At 39.5% G+C, this 15,869-nt stretch overlaps 1 protein-coding gene across 1 annotated transcript in view; it reads right to left on the reverse strand.

Annotated features, from left to right (window-relative positions):
* The window catches only part of LOC100997979, a 42,193-nt gene that overhangs the window by 25,438 nt on the left and 886 nt on the right, over positions 1–15,869 (reverse strand). The window lies entirely within an intron of this gene.

The raw sequence follows: 15,869 nt of genomic DNA on the forward strand, positions 1-15,869 counted from the left end.
TCAGCCTCCCAAAGTGTTGGGATTATAGGCGTGAGCCACCGCGCCGAGCCAAGTCACTAGTACCTTATTTAGTTTGTTTGGTGAGGTCATGTTTTCCTGAATATTCTTGATGCTTCTTGATGTTTGTCAGTGTATGGGCATTGAATAGTTAAGTATTTATTGAAATCTTCATAGTTTGGGCTTCTTTGTACCCATCCTTGTTAGGAGGGCTCTCCAGGTATTTGAAGGGACTTGGATGTTGTGATCTAAGTTTTTGGCCGCCATAGCTGTATCTGCATTGGGGGCAACCCAAGTTCAGTATTTCTGTGTCTCTTGCAGACATTTTGAGGTACCTCCTTGGTGGTCTTGGATAAGATCCAGAGGAATTCTCTGGATTAGCAGGAAGACTCTTGTTCTCTCCCTTATTTTCTTCCAGATAAATGGAGTCTCTCTCTCTCTCTCTTTCTGTGTTCTTTCTCCAGTTGCCTGGAGCTGAGGTGGGGTGACACAAGCACCCCTGTGGACACCACCACTGGGACAGCACTGAGTCTCACCCAAGGCTCGTGGTAACCACTGCCTATACTGCCTACTTTTCATTGAAGACCTCCTTGAGTAATCTTTTTGGTCCATATTACAAAGAACTCTTTGTACTCTCCCTCCTTCTACCACCTTATGCTCCTCTTTCTTTCCCCGTTTGATTTACCTATTCTGCTTCTCAGCAATTAACCTTCTTTTCTTGTAGGTACACTGATATAGTTTGGATGTCCCCTCTAAATCTTATATAATTTCCAATGTTGGAGGTGGGCATGGTGGGAGGTATTTAAATCATGGGGGTGGATTTCTTATGAATAGTTTAGCCCCATCCACTTGGTGCTGTCTATGTGATAGTGAGTGAATTCTCATGACATCTGGTCTTTAAAAGTGTATGGTACCTTCCCCCTACACTCTCTCACTTGCTCCCATTCTCACCATGTGAGACCCTGTCCCCCCTTCACCTTCTACAATGATTGAAAACTCCCTGAGGCTTCACTAGAAGCCCAGCAGATGCCAACACCATGCTTCCTGTAAAGACTGCAGAACCATTCGCCAATTAAACCCCCTTTCTTTATAAATTAACCAGTCTTAGGTATTTCTTTATAGCAATGCAAGAAAGGGCTAACACATACTCCTAACTCATCTGTTTAATAACCTATCAGCAGAATAAGTATTTAGTTAAAGTGTGGTTTTTCAAAATAATTCACTTCTTATCACTTTTGAACAAAATCAAGAAAACATTTTCTTGAGTTTAGGCTTTTAGTTCCTTTTAATTCAGCAGGGCTTGGAAACTTGAACTAACTTTAGCTACAGTTTCCTAAGATATTTTTTCCATATTTTAGACTTCAATTTCTTCTTTATGATGGTAAAAAGTTGACTATAGTTCAAATATTATTCTCTTTAACAAAGTAGGTAACAGCAGAAAGGATCTTGAGGAATTACATATTTTCTGTAGTCTGTTACATTTATATGCATATACTCCAAATGGTGATCCTCTGCTTTACATATTCATTTTCTTGTTCTAAGAATAATGTTACCTGTAACATTTTACACGGGTTCTCAGAATCTTAAAGGAATTAGTCTCTGGCATTTGTTCCCTAGGTTGATACAGCTATTTGGCATTTATCTTTTTTTTTTTTTTTTTGAGATGGAGTCTGGTTGTGTTGCCAGGTTGGAGTGCAGTGGTGTGATCTTGGCTCACTGCAACCTCCGCCTCCCAGGTTCAAGAGATTCTCCTGCCTCAGCCTCCCAAGTAGCTGGGACTACAGGCACATGCCACCACACCCGACTAATTTTTGTGTTTTTAGTAGAGATGGGATTTCACCATGTTGGCCAGGCTGGTCTAGAACTCCTGACCTCAAATGATCCGCCCACCTTGGCCTCCCAAAGTGCTGGGATTACAGGCATTAGCCACCGTATCTGACTGGCATTTATCTTTTGTTATTTCTGTACTTACATTATTCAAAAGAGGAACTATTTAAAGAGTTATAGATGCTCTGGTTTCTTTATGTTCCTCTTCACTTTCTTCCTTATCAGGATGATTTATCAGAGTACTTTTAGAACTGTGTTGTAATAGTGAATAGTTTCTTTACACAGGTAAATTGAATTAACGCTCCTGAGTATTCATTCTATGTAGATCTTAATAAAAGATAATTTACTAAATGACCTGCTAGGTAGCCATAGAGGAGGCTGTTAATGCTGAGACAGTATTTACAGAAAAGGAGGACCATAGCGAGTAAACAAAGTGGCATTTGAAGAGCAGAGGCAAGTAGACCCCATGCTGGTGAAGAGAAAATCTGTGATAACAAGAACATGTATAGTGTAAATAAACCAAAGGTATCCAAACACACCAACAATTCCCCAGTGACTTAAAAGCACAAAGAGGAGTGGTTGTTCAGCGGGATTCAGAATTTTAAATTCTGAATCTTGCCCAGTGTTATGCAGAGAGCGCAATCCTTTTCTGTTGCTCTCCTGGACTCTCTGGCTATAGTTGGACACTCATTTGCATGGTTAAGGTTATAAAAATTGCTGCTTACAAGGCTCTGAGGGAGTCAGCATTGCTGGCCTGGGGAAGGAGAGGAAGGCACTGCCTGAGCTAGGCACTGTAGTAGGTGGAAAGCCGGTCTGGGGCAGGCAGGTATAGCCTTAAGCATTGTCATACAATAGAAACCCTTAAGGCCTCTGCCCACCTCTTAGGAGACCTTTGCTACAAGTTCCTGGAAAGATTAAGGTGGGATGGGAGGACTTTGTCTTCCAAAATAAACTCTTAAAATTCGTGGGTTTTCTTCCTTCTCCTCTCATGCGGTGAGTGACCTTCCCCTCAAAGAGCCCTTGAATTGCAGGCAGTTTAGCTGCATATACTGTTTTTAGAACAGTAAAAGGGAATGGCACAGCATGAAGTGTATGAACAAAATAAAACAATCAAGCAAACAACGGTATGCCAGACATTGCTCTTATTGCTTTATGTGTATTAATTTATTTAATCACTCCTTGTTACAACCAAGTGAAGTAGATAATATGTTATTCTTATTATTCAGATGTGTTGATTATATGAAATTACACATATCATCCCATATTATTCAGGTATGCAGTCTTGCAAAGCAGTAATCCATTAAAAAAAAAAGACTTTTCTCATTTTATACAATTTACAGTCATAGCTAATCCCAAACGTTGATGAGAATTAGGGGAAGGTAGTCCCTGTTTCAGGTTAATTGAGTCAACTTTTGCCCTCTAGACCAAGGCATTTTTTCCCCTGATCCTCTTTTAATTTCTGAAAAAATAAATTCCATGTATGAAGGTTGACCATGTCCTTCTGCAGCTGGCCACACCTAGAAATGTAGATTAAGCATTTGACATCACTATTGAAATCACACTGAATCTTCCAACCTCCTATAGATTATGTTTGACACACCTTGATCTATTTCCTTAATTGTTGATCTATCCATGATTCTACCTGGCATACAGCCATGCTAGCAGGTCCTTAGATGGCTTTGAGTGTCTTATGTTTGATGATAATCTTTGGCTTATATAAGGTGGTAATAGGGCTCCTTTAAATATATTTTTTTGATTATTTGAAACTTATACATCAGGGTAATGAAACTTAACCTTGGTTTTTGTGATTACTGATAATGTTTCTTGCTATCTCCAAAAGCCGCCAGCACTGTCACTGTTCCTGTATGAATAATAACAGCTAACGCAGAAACAGTGCTTGCGTTGTCCCAGGCACTGTTCTAATTACTCTATGTATATTATAAAATTTAACCCTCACAATAACCTATGCAAGCTAAATGAATTTGACTTGTTTCCTTCTTCACATCATTTTTTTCTAAGTCCAAGTCTCATGTGGATGCAACTGAGTGGAGGACTCTAGATCACATGGTTAAACTTGATTGTGAGAGGAGCTGGCAATGTAGGTCCTGGTCTTTGACTTGGGGGGGGTAAGGGGTGAATGAGGAAATGAACACAATATAGAAAGGCACCTAAAAGATGTTGGAAAACCATAAATATCAATAATGCCACTACAAAGACACAGAAGAAAAAAAATAAAAAATACAGTAATCACAGAAGCCAAGGGAAAAGTATGCTATAAATGCCACCAAGAGGTCTGGTAATATGAAGGCTGAAAAATGTCCCCTGGCTTTAGTGATATGGAGGCCATTAATAACTTTAGTAAGAACCATTTCATTAGAGTAATGGGAGGGAAAGCAGATGTATTGAGTTGAAGAAATAATAGGATGTAAGGGAATGGAAATAGTCCAGGCAATTCTTTAAAGATTGACAGTAAAGAAGAGGAGGAGAAATATAGGAGAGCAGCTGGTAGTCAAAAGTGCTGTCAGGGGATTTTACTTTTTAATATTAATATGAAGGATTCAATAGAGAGAAAGTGACAGGCAATGGCATTCAGAGCACACTACAATTTCAAAAGGTGGAAAAGATGAGGGGATGGTAGCTAGCAATTATAAACAGGTGTTTGTGGTAGAAGCACAAGGGAACTCATACCATTGGCTTTTAGTTTTGGGAAGTGGGGTGCAAAATTGAAATTGGGAGTGAGAAGGAAGGAAGAAGGTTTAAAAGGGTGAAGAGTAGAAAGCAAGCTTATCTAGAGCAGTATAACATGACGGCCAGATAGTGTTGAAGGCTCCAGTGGAATAGGAAATCATTAATGGATAGTAATGCCAACCTGGCCTGTTTTGCAGCTTCATCCAGCATGGCTTAGCCACCTGGATGCATGCCAAGAGGGAGTAGATAGTGTGTTTATCCCGAGTTAGGTATCATGAAGAGATAGAGAGGCCAGGTAAGATACTAGTGAGAAAGTTACTAAAATGACAGATCACGCCATCTACGCTGAATAACTTGGGGAGTAAAGGTTGTGGTGGTGCAGTAGTGGTTAAAGAGTTAAGTAACTTGAATATCGCAAAGATACAGAAGAATGTGGTAGACAATGGTTGATAGATGTTTAGGGTCAAAAGTAGATGTGGTAAGCAGCCTCTAAGAAAGTGGTCCCGACCTCCTGGTATTCATGCCCTTGTGTCATCCCTTCCCCTTGAGTGTGAGCTTGATTTTTAATGAACAGAACATAATAGAAGTGATGGGGATGGAAGGTTACTTCTGAGATTAGGTCACAAAAAGAGTGTGTTGGGCCAGGCGTGGTGGCTCACGCCTGTAACCTCAACACTTTGGGAGGCTGAGGTGGGTAGATCACTTGAGGTCAGGAGTTTGAGACCATCCTGGCTAACATGGTGAAACCCTGTCTCTACTAAAAATATAAAAATTAGCCAGGCGTGGTGGGGCATGCCTGTAATCCCAGCTACTTGGGAGGCTGAGGCAGGAGAATTGCTAGAACCCGGGAGGCAGAGGCTGCTGTGAGCTGAGATTGTGCTACTGCACTCCAGCCTGGGCAACAGACAGAGACTCCTTCTCAGAAAAAAAAAAGAAAGACTGTGTGGCTGTGGCTTTTATATTAGACAGTCACTCGTCTGCTCTGACACTTGCTCACTCTGTGGGAAGTCAAATGTTATGTTGTAAGCTGCTCAGTGGAGAGGTCCAGATGGCAAGGAACAGAAGGAGGCTTTTGTCTAACAACCTGTCAGGAATTAAAGTTTGCCAAAATCCATGTGAGGGAGGTTAGAAGATCCTCTGCCCAGCTGAGCCTTCAGATGAGACTGCAATCCCAGCCAGCAGCCTGATTGCAGCCTTATGAGACACCTTATACCAAAGGCACCCACCTAAGCTGCACTTGGATTCCTGACCCAAGTAAACTGTGAGATAATAAATATTTGTTGTTTTAAGCTGTTAAATTATGCAGTAATTTTTTTCAGCAATAGGTAACTAATATTGTGGGGTTATCAAAGTACTAGTTAGATACGCCAATATTTTGTTAAGCGTTGTTTTTTTTTTTTTTTTTTTTTTTTTTTTTAACAACAGTCATGTGAGAATTGGATTGCAGCAACATTTTAAAGGTTCCAAATCTCATGAATGAGCTGAGGAAGTCAACTAGAAAAGAAAATGTCAAAGGATCTTTTGAAAGGCTGAACAACAACTGAGGTACCCCTTACCTTAACATAATGGCACTTATCTCCAAAGTCCCATGCTGTAAAATAATTCTGATAGTTTATATTTTCTATAATAATTATACCTGCTCTAAAGTATTCTCCTTTAGCTCCAAAATGAAATGATTAAAGGTGAGTGAAAGATATTTATGTTTTAAGACATGAAAAACAAATTTATTTTTGCCAGTCTCACTCAACCAGAATTTAAGTATTTAAGGTCAGAGATGTTTTGTTGTTGTTTTTCAGCCCCCTCAAAAGGAGGAGGAGGATCCTCTTTTTGAAATTTTTTGTGCTCCCCTTTGAAGGAGTGGCTCCATTGTATACCTACTTGTCCAGGCAGAACACTGGTTACGACTTTTGACGTTCTAACTCAAATTCTTATATCCACAGATTCACCAAGTTTTGATGATTCTACTTCACACACAGCTCTTACATCCATGCAGTCTTCTCTATTTCCCTTACCATTGACATAGCATAGCCCTTGTCTTCCTTACTCAACTTTCCTTCTCTGTTTCTCTACATGCCCATTTATCCCATTGCTGTCAGAGATATTTTTATAAAATACAAATCATGTCATGCACTTGCCTAAACTTTTATTACACTACATTATTCATAAAATAAAGCCTGAATTCAGCATGACAATAAAACTTTTCTTGACCTGGCCTTAATCGGGGTTTCCACCATCTCCTCCCCTAATTGCCTGGGCAGTCACAGTGTTAGATCACTGTGCTTGTACTCATTGCTTTGGTTTTCAGTTCTGTCTTTGTTTTTTGTGCCTGAGGAATTTACTTGATTTCACAGAAGGTTGTGTACACACACACACATATATATATCGCCAGAATTTTTTGATATTTGTAGTAGGAGGGTTTTAAAGTTTTCTAATTTGAAATATTGCCTGAATCTAAAGTTCTGCTATATCCTTTTCTTTATTTCTTCTTCTTCTTTTTTTTTTTTTGGGAGGTAGAGTCTTGCTCTTGTCGCCCAGGCTGGAGTGCAATGGCGTGATCTTGGCTTACTACAACCTCTGTCTTCTGGGGTTCAAGTGATTTTCCAGCCTCAGCCTCCTGAGTAGCTAGGATTACAGGTGCCCACCACCACGTGCAGCTAATTTTTGTATTTTTATAGAGATGGGGTTTCACCATGTTGGCCAGGCTGGTCTTGAACTCCTGACCTCAGGTGATCTGCCTGCCTTGACCTCCCAAAGTGCTGGGCTTACAGGTGTGAGCCACCGTGCCTGGCCTTTTTCCTTTTTTTCTATTTTTTTTATTATTACTATTAAATATTTAGAGACAGGGTCTCACTCTGTCACCCAGGTTGGAATGCAGTAGCTCAATCATAGCTCACTGAAGCCTCAACCTCCTGGGCTCAAGTGATCCTCCTGCCTCAGCCTCCTGAGTAGCTGGGACTTCAGGTGCATGCCACCATGCCAGCTAATTTTTTATTAAATTTTGTGTGTGTGTGTGTGTGAAGACAAGGTATCGCTTTGTGGCCTAGGCTGATTTCAAACTCCTGGACTCAAACATTTCTTCCACCTCAGCCTTCCAAAATGCTGGGTTTACAGGCATTTGGCACCATGTTCAACCGATTTTTATTATATTTTTTAGAGATAGGGTCTCCTTCTGTTGCCCAGGCTGGAGTGTAGTGGCATGATCATAGCACTGGAGTTTCAAATTCCTGGGCTCAGGTGATCCTCCTGCTTCAGCTTCCCAAGTAGCTAGACTGAACAGCATAAGCCACCACACCTAGCTAATTAAAAATTTTTTTTTGTAGAGATGGGTCTCACCATGTTGCCCAGGCTATTCTCGAACTCCTGGGTTCAAGTGTTCCTCCTGCTTCGGCCTCCCAACACTCTGGATTACTGGCATGGGACACTACATCTGGCCCATTTCTTTACATTTTAAACATTCTTATATCACTGTGCTCTACGTGAGGTTCTTTTAAACCACTAAAAGGTGGTGGTTTTTTTTCTGATCTAATAGTTTCTTTGAAAAAGCAAATTTAATCCCTTTACATTAACTGTGATTACTGATATATTTGAATGCATTTCTGTCACTTTCAATGTATTTACCATATACCATATTAATTTTTTACGTCCTTTTTTTCTTTTCACGGCATATTTTGGTTTGATTGTATTTTCTTTATGACTATTCTCTTGGAAATAATCCAAGAAAATTTCCTTAATCTTGCTAGAAGGATAGACATCTAGATACAAGACATCCAGAGAACACCTATGAGACACTATACAAAATGAATGCTACCAACGCATATAGTCACCAACTGTCCAAGGTCAATGTTAAGGAAAAAAATCTTAAAGACAGCTAGAGAAAAAGGTCAGATTATGTGCAAATGGAACCTTGTTAGGTCAACAGCAGACTTCTCAGCAGGAACCTTAAAAGCCAGGAGAGACTGGGGGCTATTTTCAGCATTCTTAAAGAAAAGAAACTTCAACCAAGAATTTCTATATCCAGGCAAACAAAGCTTCATAAGTGAAGGAGAAATAAAATCTTTTCCGGACAAACAAGCACAAAGAGAATTCATTACCATTGGGCCAGCCTTGCAAGAGATCCTTAAAGCAGTTCTAAACATGGAAATGAAAAAGAATGATACCTGCTACCATAAAAACCACACTTAAGTACATAGCTCACAGACCATATAAAGCAATCACACAATAGAGACTACAAAGCAACCAGCTAACAACTTCACACTAGGACCAAAACCTCACATGTCAATATTTACCTTGAATGTAAATGGTCTAAATGCCCCACTTAAAAGGCGCAGAGTGACAAATTGGATAAAAAAACATTTTTTTTCTTGCAGACATTCACTTACTGTCTGCAAGAGACCCATCTCACACTTAATGACACTCATCAGCTCAAAGTAAGGGGCTGGAGAAAGATCTACCACACAAATGGAGAACAAAAAAGAGTAGGAATTACTATTCTTATATCAGATAAAACAGACCTTAAACTAACCAAAAGGTTTAAAATGGACAAAGAGAGGGATTATATAATGATAAAGTATTCAGTTAAACAAGACTTGACTATTCTAAATACGCAATGTTGGCGCACTCAAATTCATAAAACAAGTACTTCTAGACCTACAAAAAGACTTAGACAGCCACACAATATTAGGGAAATTCAACACCCCACTGACGATATTAGACAGATCATTGAGGCAGAAAGTCAGCAAAGAAATTCTGGACTTAAATTCAACACTGGATCAACTGGATCTAATAGACATCTACCAAATACTCCATCCATCAGCCACAGAATATACATTCTTATCTGCACATGGAACATACTCCAAGATCAACCACCTTCTCAGCCATAAAGCAAGTCTCAATTAAAAAAAAAAAAAACAACAAATCACACCAACCATACTCTTGAACCATAGTGGAATAAAAATAGAAATCAGTACCAAAAAGATCTCTCAAAACCACACTATTGGCCGGGCACGATGACTCACACCTGTAATCCTAGCACTTTAGGAGGCTGAGGTGGGCGGATCACTTGGGGTCAGGAGTTGGAGACCAGCCTGGTCAACATGTTGAAACCTCATCTCTACTAAAAGTACAAAAATTAGTCAGGTGTGGTGGTGTGGGCCTGTAATCCCAGCTACTTGGGTGGCTGAAGTGGGAGAATAACTTGAACCCAGGAAGCAGAGGTTGCAGTGAGCTGACATTGTGCCATTGCATTCCAGACTGGGTGACAGAACAAGACTCCATCTCAAACAAAACAAAACAAAAACCACACTATTACATGGAAATTAAAGAACTTGTTCCTGAATGACTTTTGGGTAAACAATGAAATTAAGGCAGAAATTTAAAAAAAATCTTTGAAATTAATGAAAATAGAGACACAACATAGCCAAATCTTTGGGATGCAGCAAAAGTAGTATGAAGTTTAGTGCTAAATACTCACTTTAAAAAGAAAGCTCTCAAATTAATAATCTATTAATAGCATCACGCCTAGAGGAACTAGAAAAACAAGAACAAACTAATCTTAAAGTTAGAATAACGGAAATAACTAAGATCAGAGCAGAACTGAATGAAATTGAGACCCAAAAATCCATATAAAAAATCAGTGAAACCAAAAATTGGTTCTTCGAAAGGATAAACGAGATCAATAGATTGCTAGTGAGAATAACAAAAAAAAGATAGCCAAATAAGCACAATCATAAATGACAAGTTGACATTACAACCAATCCCACAGAAACAGAAAAGATCCTTTGAAATTATTATGAACACCTGTATGTGCACAAAGTAGAAAATCTAGAGAAAATAAATAAATTCCTGGAAACACACAATCTCCCATGATTGAAACGGGAAGAAATTGAAACACTGAACAGACCAATATTGAGTTCTGAAATTGGATCCGTGAAAAAAAGCAAAACAAAACAAAACACTTACCAACCAATAAAAACCCTGAACCAGGTCCATTCACAGTCAAACTCTACTAGATGTACCAAGAAGAGCTGGTACTAATTTCACTGAAACTATTCCAAAAAATCAAGGAGAAGGGACTCCTCACTAACTCATTCTATGAAGCCAGCATCACCATGATACCAAAACCTGGCAAAAGATACAACAAAAAAAGAAAACTACAGGCTAACATCCCTGATGAACATAGATACAAAAATCCTCAATTAAATATTAGCAAACCGAATTCAATAGCATATCAAAGTGTTAATTCACCATGATCAAGTAAGCTTCATTCCTGGGATGCAAGGTTGGTTCAACATACACAAATCAATAAACCTGATTTACCACATAAATTGAATTAAAAACAAAAACCATATGATCATCTCAATAGACATGGATAAAGTTTTCAATAAAATATTCAGCCTCCTGAGTAGCTGGTATTACAGGTGTGTGCCACCACGTCAGGCTAATTTTTTTATTTTTAGTAGAGACAGTGTTTCACCACGTTGGCCAGGCTGGTTTAGAACTCCTGACTTCAAGTGATCCACCCGCGTAGGCCTCCTGAAGTGTTGGGATTACAGGCGTGAGCCACTGTGCCCAGCCTTACCTGGCATTTCTGTATGCTTAGGAGAGCAAGGTGGTACCCACTGCACCTTAGCCCCATCTGCCATCTTAATTGTATATATATTTTTTTGTTTGTTTGTTTTGTGACGGAGTTTTGCTCTTGTTGCCCAGGCTGGAGTGCAATGGCATGATCTTGGCTCACTGCAATCTCTGCGTCCCGGGTTCCAGCTATTATCTTGCCTCAGCCTCTCAAGAAGCTGGGATTACAGGCACCCACCACCATGCCAAGCTAATTTTTGTATTTTTAGTAGAGATGGGGTTTCACCATGTTGGCCAGGCTGGTCTCAAACTCCTAATCTCAGCTGATCTGCCTGCCTTGGCCTCCCAAAGTGTTGGGATTACAGGCGTGAACGGTTTAATTGTATGTTTCTATTTAATCTTTAAATGCCTTGCACTTTGGCTCCCTCCCTACTATTCCATTGAAAATGTTTCCACTAATGTATCAAATGGCCAACTAATCATTAGAGCTAATGCACATTTTCCAGTGTTTATCTCTACAGTGTACAACAAATGACGCTTTTCTTCTTTCTTTTCATTTAAAGAGTTTTCCCCTCTGGGCTTCTATAAAACCACTTCTCTCAGTTCCCTCCACTTCTAAACTGCTCCTTCTCAGTCTCCTTTGAAAGCTATAAACTGGTGATTTCCAATTTCGAGCACCACCCAGATGTTTCTCTTGGGTTCTAGATGTGAATATCCAACTTCCTACTTGATATTTCTCTGAAATGTCCTGCAGGCAACTCAGCCTTTTCATAACTGAATACAGTTTTCCCCAAGTTTGTTTTAAGAATTGAAGGGAAGTAATAGTGATATTGTCATTGGTCATGAACTTCAAAGTAGGAGACATTTTATATGAATGGAGAAGAGTAGTGGTTTAAATATGGCAATGAGGAACTAGAGAAATTCTCACCTGAACTTCTGGCTTTTTTGAGACCCTGTCTCAAAAAAAAAAAAAAAAAGTCTTAAGCGAAGAGGTCAAGTTGAACTATAGTTTATTTTAAAAGAAAGGAAGATTTAGAGGGCACGTTGGAGACAGGAAAGCAGTTGAAAGAAATCATGAAGAACATACACATTCATTAAGTGTTTGTTGAATTTCTTGTGAGCGGGTGCCAGTCATAACCATCTTTTAATCCTTAGAACCTATCCCAGTGTCTGCTATATACTAGACACCATGCAAATGTTTGTTATAATAAAATGAGACTGTTGTAAATGACTTTTAATTATTTCCCACTGAGGGAAGGGTGTGATAAAAGATCCTTTTCTCTTTTGTTTAGAGGAAATGAGAAGGAAGAATAGCTTAGGGCACTTGGAAGGATATAACTCAATTCTACAAACGCTTCACACTGTCTGTTGGGTTAGCCATGGGTAAGTGTAGACCCACATCAGTGCATTCTTTGCCCCTAGTCAATCGAATTCAGGGACTAGTATTTCCTTTGAAGCAGATTCTGTCCCTTCTCCCAACACTGGGGAGATACATCTATAGTAGGGAATCATTTTTTTCAATGTATTTAGTCTGCCCAACATTCTTCCTATAAGTTGATTCAAATAGAAGTTTTGTTAACAGAAATTACATACAAGAAGTCAGTCAGTCATTGGGCTATAGAAGCTGAAATTTCTCATGCTGCAAATTCCTCTCCACTTTTAGATATTTAGATATTTCACTCATGGTGGCTGAATAGTGAAGTCGCCTCTATGTTCAATTTCTCCTCCACTTAAGTTGCTCATGATGATGCATCTGTGGCCTGCCGCTTCCAGCTCTCAGACCTTCTAGGACTCACAGGCAACTTTCCTACGTTAGAGAGGTTCCTGGCTTTCGAAAATCTGTCACCCACACCTTGTAGTCTTAATGGAAGGAAAAATGAAGTTCCTGTCTTTATATGATACCATTTGCCTCTTCTGATGTGTGGCATTGTCATCCTCTTCGTTTGGTAGACTTGTTTTTTTGTTTTTTTGTTTTTTTGTTTTTTTTTTGAGACGGAGTCTCGCTCTGTCGCCCAGGCTGGAGTGCAGTGGCGCAACCTCGGCTCACTGCAAGCTCCGCCTCCCGGGTTTACGCCATTCTCTTGCCTCAGCCTCCCGAGTAGTTGGGACTACAGGCGACCGCCACCTCGCCCGGCTAGTTTTTTTGTATTTTTTTAGTAGAGACAGGGTTTCACCGTGTTAGCCAGGATGGTCTTGATCTCCTGACCTCGTGATCCACCCGTCTCGGCCTCCCAAAGTGCTGGGATTACAGGCTTGAGCCACCGCGCCCGGCGGATAGACTTGTTGTTGTTGTTGTTGTTGCGGGGAGAGATTTTTCTGTCATCTCCTGGACTCTTTTCCCAGCCAATCTGCAGACCACCATCTCCATATTCTCCCTATAGCATTATGCCTCCATCACTATCTATTACATTTGTGAACTCACTAACTACAGTGTAGCTTAATAGCATTTATGAGAACAAAGAGAGTTATAGTGTGTCTTTGTTTCAAGGAGCGTGATACAGACATAATCTACAGCATGATACAGACATAAACACATCTTATAGCTAAGGGGTAAACAAAATGCTGAGGGATACAGGAGGAGAGCCCCTGAGGAGGAAAGAAGCCTAGAAGCAGTAGACTCACATTTTAGAATTTATTTCCAACTCTGTATCTGAACTCTGTATCCCTGCAGAAAATGGGCTACATTTTCCGCACAGATGGATAGAGGCAGTTGAATTGGAACTGTGGTCACAGTTATCTAAAGTTGTCCCTTTAAATGAAGGAGTGGCTTTGTATGTTATGCAAAAATATAAGCGTTCTCAACTGTTTTCCAAGGTACACTGGTATATTGTGAATCCTTCACGAATCTGTAACCAAGTTTCGACAAATCTGTAAGATTAAAATTTACTCTAACTGAGATTCCTATATTACAGAGGTAGATCTCAGACAGAACTTTTAAGTTGAGCAGGTGCTGGAACTCAATGTTAAGGAGGGAACAGAAGGTGGCAAGTAAAAGGTAAGAAGCACAGTATCCTGTCAACTAGCACCAAGAAAGAGGGAGTGTTTACTGGAATATTGAGGATGTGGCTGTGGACAGGGCAGAATGTGATTCTATTCCTACAGTCAGATGTGTTGTGAGTGAACCAAGGGAATGGGGGAAAAAACTGGATGTACCTCCACAGACACCGTGAGACACTCACATTGTGATGAAAGATTGCTGACTTTTGAACAATTTAACTCTTAAATATTTATTTTATTTAAAAATCATGAACACCTCCAGCTTTTTTTTTTTTTTTATGGCAAAAACAGTTCATTGTGCTGTTCACGTAGTAATTATCTTCCTCTTGCATCCCCAGGTAATGACTGTGATCTTGACCTAAAAGCCACCTTAGTTAGTTTGAATAAGGAAGACCTTGAAAGGAAAGGTGACTGACCAGAAACACTCTTAAGAAGCACACAATGAAGAAATGATCATTTCTAAGCAAGTACTTAAAGTGCCATAACACAGTATAACAGTGCTTTTATAAGCATCCAGTCTTATTTAAGCAAAAAGATATGAAATAATGTGATCGTGTTATGGCACACAATCTGGAGGTTTAAAACTTTAAAAAAAGGACCACTTTGTAGTAGCACTACTTTGTTTTAGGTCTTTTAATTTCTTCAAGTGTGCCACTAAAAATTGTAGTATTCAAAAAGGTGCCAATACACACACACACACGCATGCACACACACACGCACGCACAGTCCATGTTGAGATCCATTTCAGTAGTACATTTAAAATAGAAGACATCTCATTTCTTTTTCTTATCAGGTAGCCCACCAAGGCTTTAACATCTCTCATCTCAAACTAATATCATCTGTTTCCTTTTTTATCTAAGCCATAGAACATGAGAGCTCATTAAAACCTTACAAATTTTATTAACTCTATGATAGTTTTCCCCTCCGCATTATTTTCTTTATCTTCCTTTCACAAGCAGGATTATGAAGTTTCTTGATGGGTTTTTAATATTGTCATGAAAAATCTTCCCTTGGCATGTTTGTGCGATAACACAACTTTAAAAACCTTATTTAAATGAACTTATTTAAATGAAGTCGATAGGCACCAAACTGGCTCAGCTCAGCACCAAATGCATTTGAGAGTCAAGTTCTCTTCAACCACTGTGTTATCTCATTTGTAATAGAACAAAGAACCACTAGACGGAGCTAGGGTTTAAGAAATCACAGTTCTAGACTGGGTGACAGGCGATGGGTAGAAGGCTATCTTAAGGGAAAAGTGTATCATTACTTTCATTTCAAATCCTATGACAACCTTATTTAACTCTCTGCTAACAGCAATCCGTTTACTTTGTCTCTTCACAAGACGAGACAAAGGGTGATATTCGTAATGGCCCAATTTATTTAGTCACTCCAATAATGACACCTGACCTTGGCAAAGCACTTTACAATTTAGGGTGCTGTCCCCATACATAATCTTGCTTGATCTTCACAGCAACTCTGAGAGATTTCTGGGCAAGAATTAGTTCTTCTGTTTTTGAGATTAATTAACTGAGACAGGATGTCTTTGCAATACATTAGGATATGTCAGGATGGCTAACCCAGACAATTAATTTCCAGGGTCAGTTTTTTTTTTTCCTCTTACATTTTCGTGTTGACTGTTGACTTGGTCTGAAACTAGTAAACTCTCCATTCATTTCCTCTGTGGGACATAGGCTTAGTCTCCCACCACACCGACGGGGGATATATAGTAAAAAGGCAGGTACAGAGTATGTTTGGTCCGAAATCCCCCAAAATAAGTGAACAAACGA

This window comes from Papio anubis, chromosome 1 (assembly GCF_008728515.1).
Source record: "Papio anubis isolate 15944 chromosome 1, Panubis1.0, whole genome shotgun sequence".
Lineage (NCBI taxonomy): Eukaryota > Metazoa > Chordata > Mammalia > Primates > Cercopithecidae > Papio > Papio anubis.